Here is an 11,832-nt window from a genome sequence, read left to right as displayed (position 1 = left end):
TCTGCCTGGCTGTCGGCTGCAGCAGAGAAGCTGTTTAATCAACATTTATTCACGAGATCTTATGTATTTTTATGTATTTTTTTAATGTTATTATTTCGGTCTTATTGCCAGGGAAGCTGGTTTGCTTTGCTGTTTATTGATTTTCTAAAATTATATTTTATCAGTAGGAAATCGCGCTGAAGAAGTCTCGTTCCGAACACATCGCGATATTTGGCATCAGTTCACGTGTGTCAGATGTTGGTAAGTAAATACCTAAATACGCTATCCTAATGTGTGATATCATGTCTTTTCTGTTTGTCGATGTTAATCTGCCATTATATCTGCCATCTCCACGGAGACTTTGCGTTTCATTGCTTTCTAATTCAAAACAGGGTGATTAACACTGCCTGTCACGTGACGTGCTATAGGCCTAGATATTCATATCAGATTAAAAATAGTACAATTAGTTCCAAAGTTGTATTTGTAGTAGAAGCACAGTAAAAACAACACTTACCATGCTTTTACCGCAGTAACATTAGTTTTACTGTGATAAGTGTAGTAAAAAGACAATAATCACAAAACTTACCATGCTTTTACCACACTATTTGTAGTTTTAATGTGGTACTTATTGTAAATGCACAGTAACCACAACACTTACCATGCTTTTACCGCAGTAACATTAGTTTTACTGTGATAAGTGTAGTAAAAAGACAGTAATCACAAAACTTACCATGCTTTTACCACAGTAACCATAGTTTTACTGTGATTGGTGTGGTAAAAGGACAGTAACCACAAAACTTACCATGCTTTAAACCTCAGTAACCTTAGTTTTACTGTGATTGGTTTAGTAAGGACAGTAATCACAAAACTTACCATGCTTTTACCAGAATCAGAATCAGAATCAGAATCAGAAAGAGCTTTATTGCCAAGTATGCTTGCGCATACGAGGAATTTGTCTTGGTGACAGTAGCTTCCAGTACACATACAATATAAAGTGACAAGACAAGTGACAAGTAACATAGGTATAAATAAAAAAATAGAAAAAATAAAAATAAAATAAAAATAAAAGATTATAAATTATAAATATATATAAAGTTATAAGGTGCTAAGGTGTACCTCAGTATTGATAGTTTTAAAGTGATATTTGTTGTAAATGCATATTAACCACAACACTTGCCATGCTTGTAAGGCTTTATAATGTAACATCCAATATTTGCAAGGTAAATCAGTACTTTTTCCTTTAAATAATCCTATATATTATACATAATGATATTTTCTTTTCTCTTTTTTCAGCTGAAAAGACCAAAAGGGCCTTTCGGACTCAGTCATTCCATTATTGTTTGAGGAGAAGTAAACGGAGGAGACGGAAAGCTGCAAAGGCAAATATTCACAATGGTATGTGTTGGTTTTAACCCTAAATCAAACATTTTATCAAGCATTTGTTGTTTCTTAAAACTTTTCTCACAAAACCCATAGCCCAATCAGTACAAACATAGTCTGAAAGTCTTAATAATTCACAAGATTTAACAAGTTTTTTCAAATTCGTACGATACTCGTACATATTTGTATACTCGTACACAATCCTGCAGCTTTTACTCCTAGTGCTGTCATTGGCTACTGCCTCAATTCCTGTACATATTTATCGCGATATTTGTAAATCAGTTGCGCCACTTCTTGGAAAGTTGTCGGATGTCACACACACTGTCAGAAAGTTTATATTAATTGCAAATTGGTCTCCGTCTGTTTATGTTCCAGTGATACATGATGTCTCTCCACACCTCATAACCTACCTCTGTTTGCAAGAGTGGAAAAGCTTATCTGACTTGTCACATGACATCAGATACTCGATTATTTATATATAACTGTCCCGTTTGCATGTAAATCATTTTCATGATTATTGCTTGCTATTAAAGACATACTTTTATTCATAGAAATGCCCACATATCAGTGAACTTATTACATAAAAATGCTTTTAACATTTAATTATGCAACACTCTTTACAGAAAACATATCCTACAGTTATAAACTCACAACGGCATCATCAAGTCCTGTGAAGATCCGTGGCCAGGTTCTTCACATCTTCCCATGGGACACTGACATTCTTCAGGTCTTCGTGAAACATCTGTCTCCATGTCTTCCTTGGTCTTCCCTGTCTCCTGCATCCTCCTGGTGGTGTCCACTTCATCACTGTGTTTGGGTGTTGTTGTTTGGGCATGCGTAGGATGTGTCCAGCGAGGTGCACACTTTGCTCTGTCACAGTTTCTGAAAGTCTTCATGTGGAGTCCCACTCCTCCTCAGGATCTCTTTGATATATGCAGAACCAATATTGAAAATAGTGATTTATCTTTTTCCATATTGTTAAAGCATTTTGTTTTCTCTTTTCAGCTTCATAAATTGTACTTGATTTCTGCCTAATGCCTTTATCAAAAAAGTGTCAGTGTTCATCAGGTGTTTTGCTAAAGGACATATTCATTGCATAGTTACAATAAAAGTGACCAATAATCACAAGGATATAGAATGAAAGTTGAGAATGTAAAATGTTGTGCTTATGTTTTTGCCTATTTGTTATTTAAAGCGAAGAAACAAATGTATGTTCACATAACAAACTTGAATCTCATCTCTTACATTTACATTTACATTTATTCATTTAGCTGACGCTTTTATCCAGAGCGACTTACAATTGCTATATATGTCAGAGGTCGCACGCCTCTGGAGCAACTAGGGGTTAAGTGTCTTGCTCAGGGACACATTGGTGTCTCACAGTGGATTCGAACCCGGGTCTCTCACACCAAAGGCATGTGTCTCTTGGTTTGTAAATATATTCAACTTCATCATAGCAATTTTTTTAACGTTAATGTATGTGTCACTATAATAGATTGCTCCTGTATCTGGATATTTTTAATTAACTGATTTTTATACTGTTGTGCAGTAGTTTTGGCACTACATTTGTCTTTAAACAGTTTGACATTAAATATTGGAATAAGTTTTCAAAATGGTGTCCATTCATTGTGCTTTTGTTACATTTATTTGAATATAATTGATATACCTTTAATATACTATACATACACTGTAAATGTTAGAAGCACTTTAGTACATGTAATTATCTTTAATTAAAATACTGCAAAACTACCCCTGCTGTAGGACATTGCTTTGAAAAAAGTTTCTCTTTCAAATTTATTTATGCATCAGTCTAAGCAAATTTGTGTCATTGATCATGTGACCTCGTTTTTGGATGGTAACCACACAAAGGAGTCTTTTGTTTTTAAATATGAGTTTTATAATTTAATTAGAAGGAATGCATGTTTAACAGCCTAAATATAAAATATTTAAGGTATCTATCCCCGCAGCCGGAACCAGAAGAGATCTGTCATCGTTTACCATAAACCAGGGCATGTAAGTGTGACGCATCTGTTCAGCTGGCTTGTTATTGGCTGTGACTTTATCGCAAAACTCGCTGTGATTGGACAATCGTTTAACCCATATAAAACGGCGCTTCATGTTACAAAGTATGTTTTGGTGGTATTATTACGTTAGTTATACATTAAGCTAACTATAAAGTGTCTCTATGTTGTGAGAAATTACTCCTTTACCGAGATCCTAACCCTAACCCTAAGCATGTCTGCACATTTCAATGAACTACAGAACAATGCTTCCTGCTCCACTGATAGAATGACAGAGATATGTGGGTAATGTAGTTTAAAACGTTTAGTAATAAAACAATAAATGTTAAATAAATAATATATTTAATGGACAACTGGATATCTAAATTTGTTCATTGTGCAAACCTTTATGACATATATGAGGGACAGGCTGAAATTTGATATTTTACTGTGAGCACTTTAAAAATAACCTTTATGCCAGCTTTCCATATATGTCTGAAAACTGTGGCCAACATTATTTATTAAACATAGTATAAGCAGTTGTCCAGACGATTTTCTCTTTGATACACTAATCAGACTTTGAGTTACAGCCATTTGAAACGTGCATTTGTTTGCTCTTCTGGGGGCCGTTGCTGGGCCCTGGGGGTGGAAGGACAGTATAATCTACACAGATCTACACATACTATTACTATTACACAAGGATAATGCACCATTCAGTAAAACAACAAAAAAACAGTGCCAACATTTCCTTTTCACCCCCCCTCTGATTGCTGCTTATATTCCTGACATCAGTGATATATAGAGTATACTATATAGAGTATACTAGAATGATCAACATGGATCATCTTCAATTAAGCTTTAAGTATTTAGCAAGATAGCCCACTGCAGCGTCTTGTTATTCACATAGCTTCCTTTTATTTCACTGGAAACTGGCATACATGCAAGTATGTGCAACTTTTGTTGCATTGTTGTCCCAAATATCATTAACCAGATCTAAATTTTTATGTCCCAAGTAAAAGAATCATGGTAATTAATTATATTTAGTTATTTATAAGTTATTAATTATATGTAGTTATTTTTAAAGAAATAAGAAATTAAAATTTCTCAAAAGAAAATTTCTATTTACTGTACCAAACACCACTTTCAATACACAATAGTCATCATACGTTATTAAACAACACTTTATTGGAGAACAAAGCATAAAGTTGATAAAGTAGCATAAAGACAAATGAGATTCAAGATAAATAAAAATGTGTCTTCAAAAACACGTTAACATCATATGAATCCATTCACAGCTGCTGAAGCCACAAAACGAGTGCCAGATAATCATATTCAGTCACATATGATACAGAAAACAGATTTGATATTGTGTTGGAAAATAATGATTCATTATCACAGCTAAACTGGTTTCTTGCTCTTCCCTGTACGTCTCTATCGTGTTAGTGTTCTTCTTCCTCGTCTAAACAGTTTGTTCAGTTGAAGAACAGAAGAACAGAAGATGTGATCACTGATGTGGTGTAGCTTTTTCTCAACCAGAGGAAGAAGTCTCAACATCCCATTGTCAGGCGTTCTCCAGTCCTGGTCTGAAAGTAAAACAAAAGACAGAAACCATTCAAATAAAGTTATGTTATGTTCTGCGTTATTTAAAGCAGTGATGGTTTACTCTGGCCCTCAGCGTCCACTGTCCTGCACATTTAGCTCCGACCTCAAACCCTCCTGCCTATTGTCTAGAAGTAAACCTGAAGACTTTGGTTAAAATTTTCAGATGTGCTCGATTAGGGTTGGAGGTTAACTCTTAACTAACCTCAAAAAGTAGAATGCAAAGGGCCAGAGTTGCCTGTTCCTTACATAAATTTACAAAGCAGCAGTCAGTACGTTATATAATATACACATTGAAGTATTATATATATATATATATATATATATATATATATATATATATATATATATACACATATACATATATAAATATATATACACATATATATATATATATATATATATATATATATAAAATATTGCAGCACAAAATAAGCTAAGTACTGAACAAAAACAGTTTTACCCATATCAACAGCAACCTATTTTAAAAGATTTTTAAGAAAGGCATGGTCTCTTTTGAGCCTTTGCCAGTGATGCTTGATTTCTTTCCAGACAACATACTCTTCTGTCAATTGTTTCAAGAGCTTCACTTGGTCAAAAACCAAGTGATAACCTGTACAATGTAAAATTGTCAACATCAAATTATGTACTACATATTACAGCATTGTTTCAATACAAGACATACCAATGGACTCGCGCACTTTTCTGCCTTCTTTGGGCACCAGATGTTCCTTCCTCACCCGAAACAAAGGACTTATTCGATTAGCTTGCGTTGATATAAGGACTGGTCTTCCTTCTCTGCTGTAAAACAAGATAGTCTCGACTTACTCTTTGTGCAATTACTATTGTTCTTGAAACACAAATTAAGACAGTTATAAATAAGTTAATTTACCATATGATTCAGGAGAGAACATTTGATGAGTAAATACTGATTGCAATATTCTAGAAACTTCACCTGGGAAGGGCTGATCACGGCAAGATTCGCTGCGACTCACTAGTAGCTCTTGTAATGGTTGGCTCTTAAAAGAGCTGTTGAGTTTGATATTGGTAGAGCTTTAAAAAAAAGGACTAAGTAATCCTGCAAAACAGAAAGGAAGGTCATTTTAATACATTACTTGCAAATAGTCAGTTTATAACTGTAGGATATGTTTTCTGTAAAGAGTGTTGCATAATTAAATGTTAAAAGCATTTTTATGTAATAAGTTCACTGATATGTGGGCATTTCTATGAATAAAAGTATGTCTTTAATAGCAAGCAATAATCATGAAAATGATTTACATGCAAACGGGACAGTTATATATAAATAATCGAGTATCTGATGTCATTTGACAAGTCAGATAAGCTTTTCCACTCTTGCAAACAGAGGTAGGTTATGAGGTGTGGAGAGACATCATGTATCACTGGAACATAAACAGACGGAGACCAATTTGCAATTAATATAAACTTTCTGACAGTGTGTGTGACATCCGACAACTTTCCAAGAAGTGGCGCAACTGATTTACAAATATCGCGATAAATATGTACAGGAATTGAGGCAGTAGCCAATGACAGCACTAGGAGTAAAAGCTGCAGGATTGTGTACGAGTATACAAATATGTACGAGTATCGTACGAATTTGAAAAAACTTGTTAAATCTTGTGAATTATTAAGACTTTCAGACTATGTTTGTACTGATTGGGCTATGGGTTTTGTGAGAAAAGTTTTAAGAAACAACAAATGCTTGATAAAATGTTTGATTTAGGGTTAAAACCAACACATACCATTGCGAATATTTGCCTTTGCAGCTTTCCGTCTCCTCCGTTTACTTCTCCTCAAACAATAATGGAATGACTGAGTCCGAAAGGCCCTTTTGGTCTTTTCAGCTGAAAAAAGAGAAAAGAAAATATCATTATGTATAATATATAGGATTATTTAAAGGGAAAAGTACTGATTTACCTTGCAAATATTGGATGTTACATTATAAAGCCTTACAAGCATGGCAAGTGTTGTGGTTAATATGCATTTACAACAAATATCACTTTAAAACTATCAATACTGAGGTAAAAGCATGGTAAGTTTTGTGATTACTGTCCTTACTAAACCAATCACAGTAAAACTAAGGTTACTGAGGTTTAAAGCATGGTAAGTTTTGTGGTTACTGTCCTTTTACCACACCTATCACAGTAAAACTATGGTTACTGTGGTAAAAGCATGGTAAGTTTTGTGATTACTGTCTTTTTACTACACTTATCACAGTAAAACTAATGTTACTGCGGTAAAAGCATGGTAAGTGTTGTTTTTACTGTGCTTCTACTACAAATACAACTTTGGAACTAATTGTACTATTTTTAATCTGATATGAATATCTAGGCCTATAGCACGTCACGTGACAGGCAGTGTTAATCACCCTGTTTTGAATTAGAAAGCAATGAAACGCAAAGTCTCCGTGGAGATGGCAGATATAATGGCAGATTAACATCGACAAACAGAAAAGACATGATATCACACATTAGGATAGCGTATTTACTTACCAACATCTGACACACGTGAACTGATGCCAAATATCGCGATGTGTACGGAACGAGACTTCTTCAGCGCGATTTCCTACTGATAAAATATAATTTTAGAAAATCAATAAACAGCAAAGCAAACCAGCTTCCCTGGCAATAAGACCGAAATAATAACATTAAAAAAATACATAAAAATACATAAGATCTCGTGAATAAATGTTGATTAAACAGCTTCTCTGCTGCAGCCGACAGCCAGGCAGAAAGAATCGTGCTGTTATTATCACGAAAGACGCTTCCCATTGAAAATACATTAGTTTAAAAAACGTGCTGGTATTACGAAAATAACGAAATAAACGTGTCCGTGGCACAAATCAATAGATTAAATTACGTGACCATATCACGAACTGCCGTGAGATCACGTGCGTTGTTAAACTCACCGCTGAATGATCACGTGCGTTGTTAAACTCACCGCTGAACGCGCTAAACCTTTGCGGGGACTTTGATATCAGATTGCGAGGGGTTTTAAACATCAAAAACCAGTTGGAGGGCCAGATAAAAATTATCTGTGTGCTGCCATTTGACTCGCCCTGGCATAGATAATATTTTGTAGCCCAATGAGAAAAAAGGGAGTAAATAATTAAAACAAAATGAACAGCATTAGCTGCTACGTGTGAAAAGAAACCTGCTTTGGATGTATTATGTTCAGGACAAACGTAATAGCACTGCAATAGATTGGCTATATTAGGTTAAGGGCCAACGTAATAGCACTGCTTATATTAGGTTAAGGACCAACGTAATAGCACTGCTTATATGTTGGCATGTAACGTAATTGCGATTTGCAAAATAGTTTCCTCAGAACGTATTTCATGTGATACAGGGTTGGAATATTATGTAATGTTGAATGCGAAATAATAAGTTTCAAGTGCTAATGCATAGGTAGGCCTAAAAATAAGGAATAAAAAGATGTGACAGTGCTGTGCAGTTACACAAAAGTACAAATGAACAAATGCTATGACAGGGCATCCATTATCTCTGATTCATAAGAAACAGAGCAGCTTTCCAACAACACCTCCGGAAAGATGGTATGCATCATTTACAAGACGGTCTCAAATTAAGATCGCCGTTGACCATGAAAACGGCATAATCATGTGTTTTACCACTAAAAGAGCAATTAAAACACATCAAAGTGTTGGTCTATGTGACGGAGAAGTGATGCATTTTTTTTTGGTTCTTGGGTTGTTGTTTGTTTGGTTGGTTGTGCGCTTTCCCCAGTTTGAGCTTTAAAATGGGCATGGAATGTGAGTATGCGTGTGCTAGACTGTGGCGGGACTGTGTGTCTGTGAGGGATGTGGCGCAACGAGGAAACATTGGGCAGATTCTCATGCGAGTGGCGTGTGTGATTGTGCGTAGAGTGTTTATGCTGTTTATGTTAGTGAATGTTTAGGCATGAGTGTGTGTGTGGACGTGTGGGAATAGTCCTCTGTTCTTTTGGCACCAGTAGAGTCAGTGCTGCAACCACAGCTTCCAGTATGGGCCACCGCAATCACACGAGGCCAGCTTTCCCACGGGGAGGGGCCACGGAGAGAAAGAGCACTAAAGAAGGAATATGACCCACACAGAGAAACGGGCAGGGTAGATATTTTCCTGTCAACATGAAAATAAGGTAGTCTGTATAGATTGAAAGTTTCTCCTGATCAGGAAATCTGACCTGAGCTTGTTTCTTTAGCATGGAACTGGGAAATCGTTACCATAATTGACATTAAAAAAACCCATAAACATCTCACCCCATTTTACACTATACTAGGCAGACAGTGGCTAATTTAACCGTTTTTTGATGAATAACCAATTGCATACTCACATTCCACTCTAGCATAGTATCAGTATTTTCCCTGCCAAGTTTGTCATTATAATGACGTGTTGGGTAGCAGTGTTGGGGAAAGTTACTTTTAAAAGTAATGCATTGCTCCCTAAAAAGCAACTAATTGCGTTACTTTTTATGAAAAGTAATGTTACATTACTTTTGTGTTAGACCTGTTTTAATAACAAAAAAAAGTTATATTTTTGGCAAATTTAAAAAAGGCCCTTTCATCAACAAAATGTCAATTACGTCAGGGTTTCCCCAAACTCGTTTTTGTGAAGGAACTGCAGGGGGTTCGTAAGTTGATGAAAAGGTAATTAAAATTAAACCATAAAAATGTAAACATTTTCAATAAAAATAAATAAAAATAAAAATAGTTAGATATATTTTTTTTAATGCTGTGTGGCCTTTGATTTGTGCAATTCCACAAAACTGAAAGACAAATAGGCTGTTTTAGAAAAGACAATTTACAATTTAAAAGAATCAGTAAAAATCATGTAATCATGTAATGAAATCATGTTTATGTAATCAATAAAAAACTTTAGTCTGATTATGAATATTTTAAAATGTAATATAATCTAATACCAAGCATTTATTTTTTGGAATCTAATTACGTACTGAGATTACATATCAGTTACTGCCCAGCACTGATAATGACTTAAGCTACAGTTAGTGAAGACAGCCTTGAGCGAAATGCAAACTGCCCTACTGTACATGATACACTGATAATAGTGTCTCATCCTCATATTAGCTATAACAGATACATTATAAACATCATTGCCCTCTACTGGTCATGTTCTGAGAAATCATCCCATAAATACCAGTGGTTCTCAAACTGGGGCCTCAGCTAACTTCCAAGGGGCCCACAGGATGACTTAGATTTGTTTAAATGGATAAATTATTATTAATATACTAAAATATGCTAACTCTAATCTATATCATTTTTTAAAAATAAAACATTAAATCAAGAGTGAAATCATGCAGTCATTAAATAAATCATTATTTATAAAGCAAATTAAAAAACAACAACTGCTGACCAAAGAAAATCAGATTTTGTTGTTGTTCTTGTTGTTGAGAAGCACTGCTTTATACTGATGTTTTTTTTAAGTAATTTCATGTTTCAATAGTTACAATTTGTTCGTAGCTAAAATCACCCAGCGAAATGGAATTGTAATTTTACTTTCATTGAGAGAAGATATTACAATGACAAACAAAGGCCTACACAAAAATCACCTTAACTTTAACTCAAATGAAAAGCAGTTCTATCATTAATAAGACTTGAGTTTCTTTGTCATGACAAATTAAAATAATATTAATACTAACAATAAAAAAAGTCAATTTAATAACTTAATTTCACCGAATATAATTATGTTGATACCACAGATTACTTGGCCACGGAGCTCTTAATCCAGTCAAGATATTGAGAAATGCGCGTGTAAAATACATGACTTGTTAGATTCTTCTCAGCCCAATCCCCAGCTATTGACCATGTGTTATCAGCCTCACAAACCACACCAGTCCAGAGAAAATAGAAAAGCAACTGTGACGTTGCCATCAGCTCTAAGACACTTAGACCTAACAGACCCATTAGAACAAAGAAATTACCAGTAATAAACATTTATTTACAACAATTAATGATTAATAGTTGACAACCGACACGCATAAGCTTTCCACATATATGTAGCACATTAGGTTGAAAATAACGAAATTGTCCTTAAAGTGACAGTAACCTATTTATCAAGCAGCGGACACATACGCTGTTTGTTTATTAGGCTATTTAGTTTACAATAATGTGAATTTGTTATATTTGTGAGTGTATTTAAAGGGAGAGACAGTGAGCTGCAGACTACTTGCCACTTGTTTGCGATGATGGATTCGCCACGATAATGCTTGGCGAGGCAATTTAGCCGTTCTTGTGTAAACACTCCTAACGCCTTGATTTTGAAGTCGTGTAATTTTCCACAATCCATCTTCCCTTTGACAAACAACCATTCAGAATGATTATATTTTTCGAGACTCTGTTAGAGTTTTCTGTTCATTTTTCGAGATCAAGTTCCTGTAATATTTGACGGGATTTATAACTCCCCTCCAAGTGTACGACAGTGTCTATTATACAGTGTTGCTCTGACGCACGTGCACCTGCAGTACCATGGACAGCAACACAACCAATCAACATGTCATAGTATATTAGGCTCATTTTAAGAACGTTGTATAAATGTTATTTATTTATGTTCACTAATGTCTTGAAACGGTTACGTAAATATTAAGTTAATAATATTTACATAACCGTTACAAAACATTACTGAAAGTTGTGGGAACAACTGCTGTTAGCTGAGAAGAATGTAAAAAGAAAACAGGACGGCTGACAGCGGTCGACATCAGGAAAGTTAAACTGGCATTAACCAGTCACTAGTTTACTTCTAAATGGGGGACATTCCATAGATGTAATGGTTTTTATACTGTACAATTATATCCTCTTACACTAACCCTACCCCTAAACCTACCCATCACACAAAACTTTCTGCAT

At 34.9% G+C, this 11,832-nt stretch overlaps 1 long non-coding RNA gene across 2 annotated transcripts; it reads right to left on the bottom strand.

The window, feature by feature from the left end:
- Nucleotides 1–1,183: 1,183 nt before the first annotated feature.
- On the bottom strand, nucleotides 1,184–7,365 carry LOC309510320. 2 transcript variants are annotated; one of them, XR_014210311.1, is made up of 5 exons: nucleotides 6,719–7,365; nucleotides 5,914–6,036; nucleotides 5,644–5,759; nucleotides 4,554–4,942; nucleotides 1,184–1,229 (listed from the first exon to the last, which is right to left on the bottom strand). It is a non-coding gene; the product is annotated as an uncharacterized lncRNA (long non-coding RNA). The 2 variants fall into 2 exon arrangements; XR_014210312.1 differs by having other exon boundaries at nucleotides 5,644–5,756; nucleotides 6,719–7,364.
- Nucleotides 7,366–11,832: the final 4,467 nt, after the last annotated feature.

Source organism: Leuciscus leuciscus (genome assembly GCF_965113295.1).
Source record: "Leuciscus leuciscus genome assembly, chromosome: 12".
In the NCBI taxonomy this organism is placed as follows: Eukaryota; Metazoa; Chordata; class Actinopteri; order Cypriniformes; family Leuciscidae; genus Leuciscus; species Leuciscus leuciscus.
This window is presented reverse-complemented; position numbering and strand designations above follow the sequence as displayed.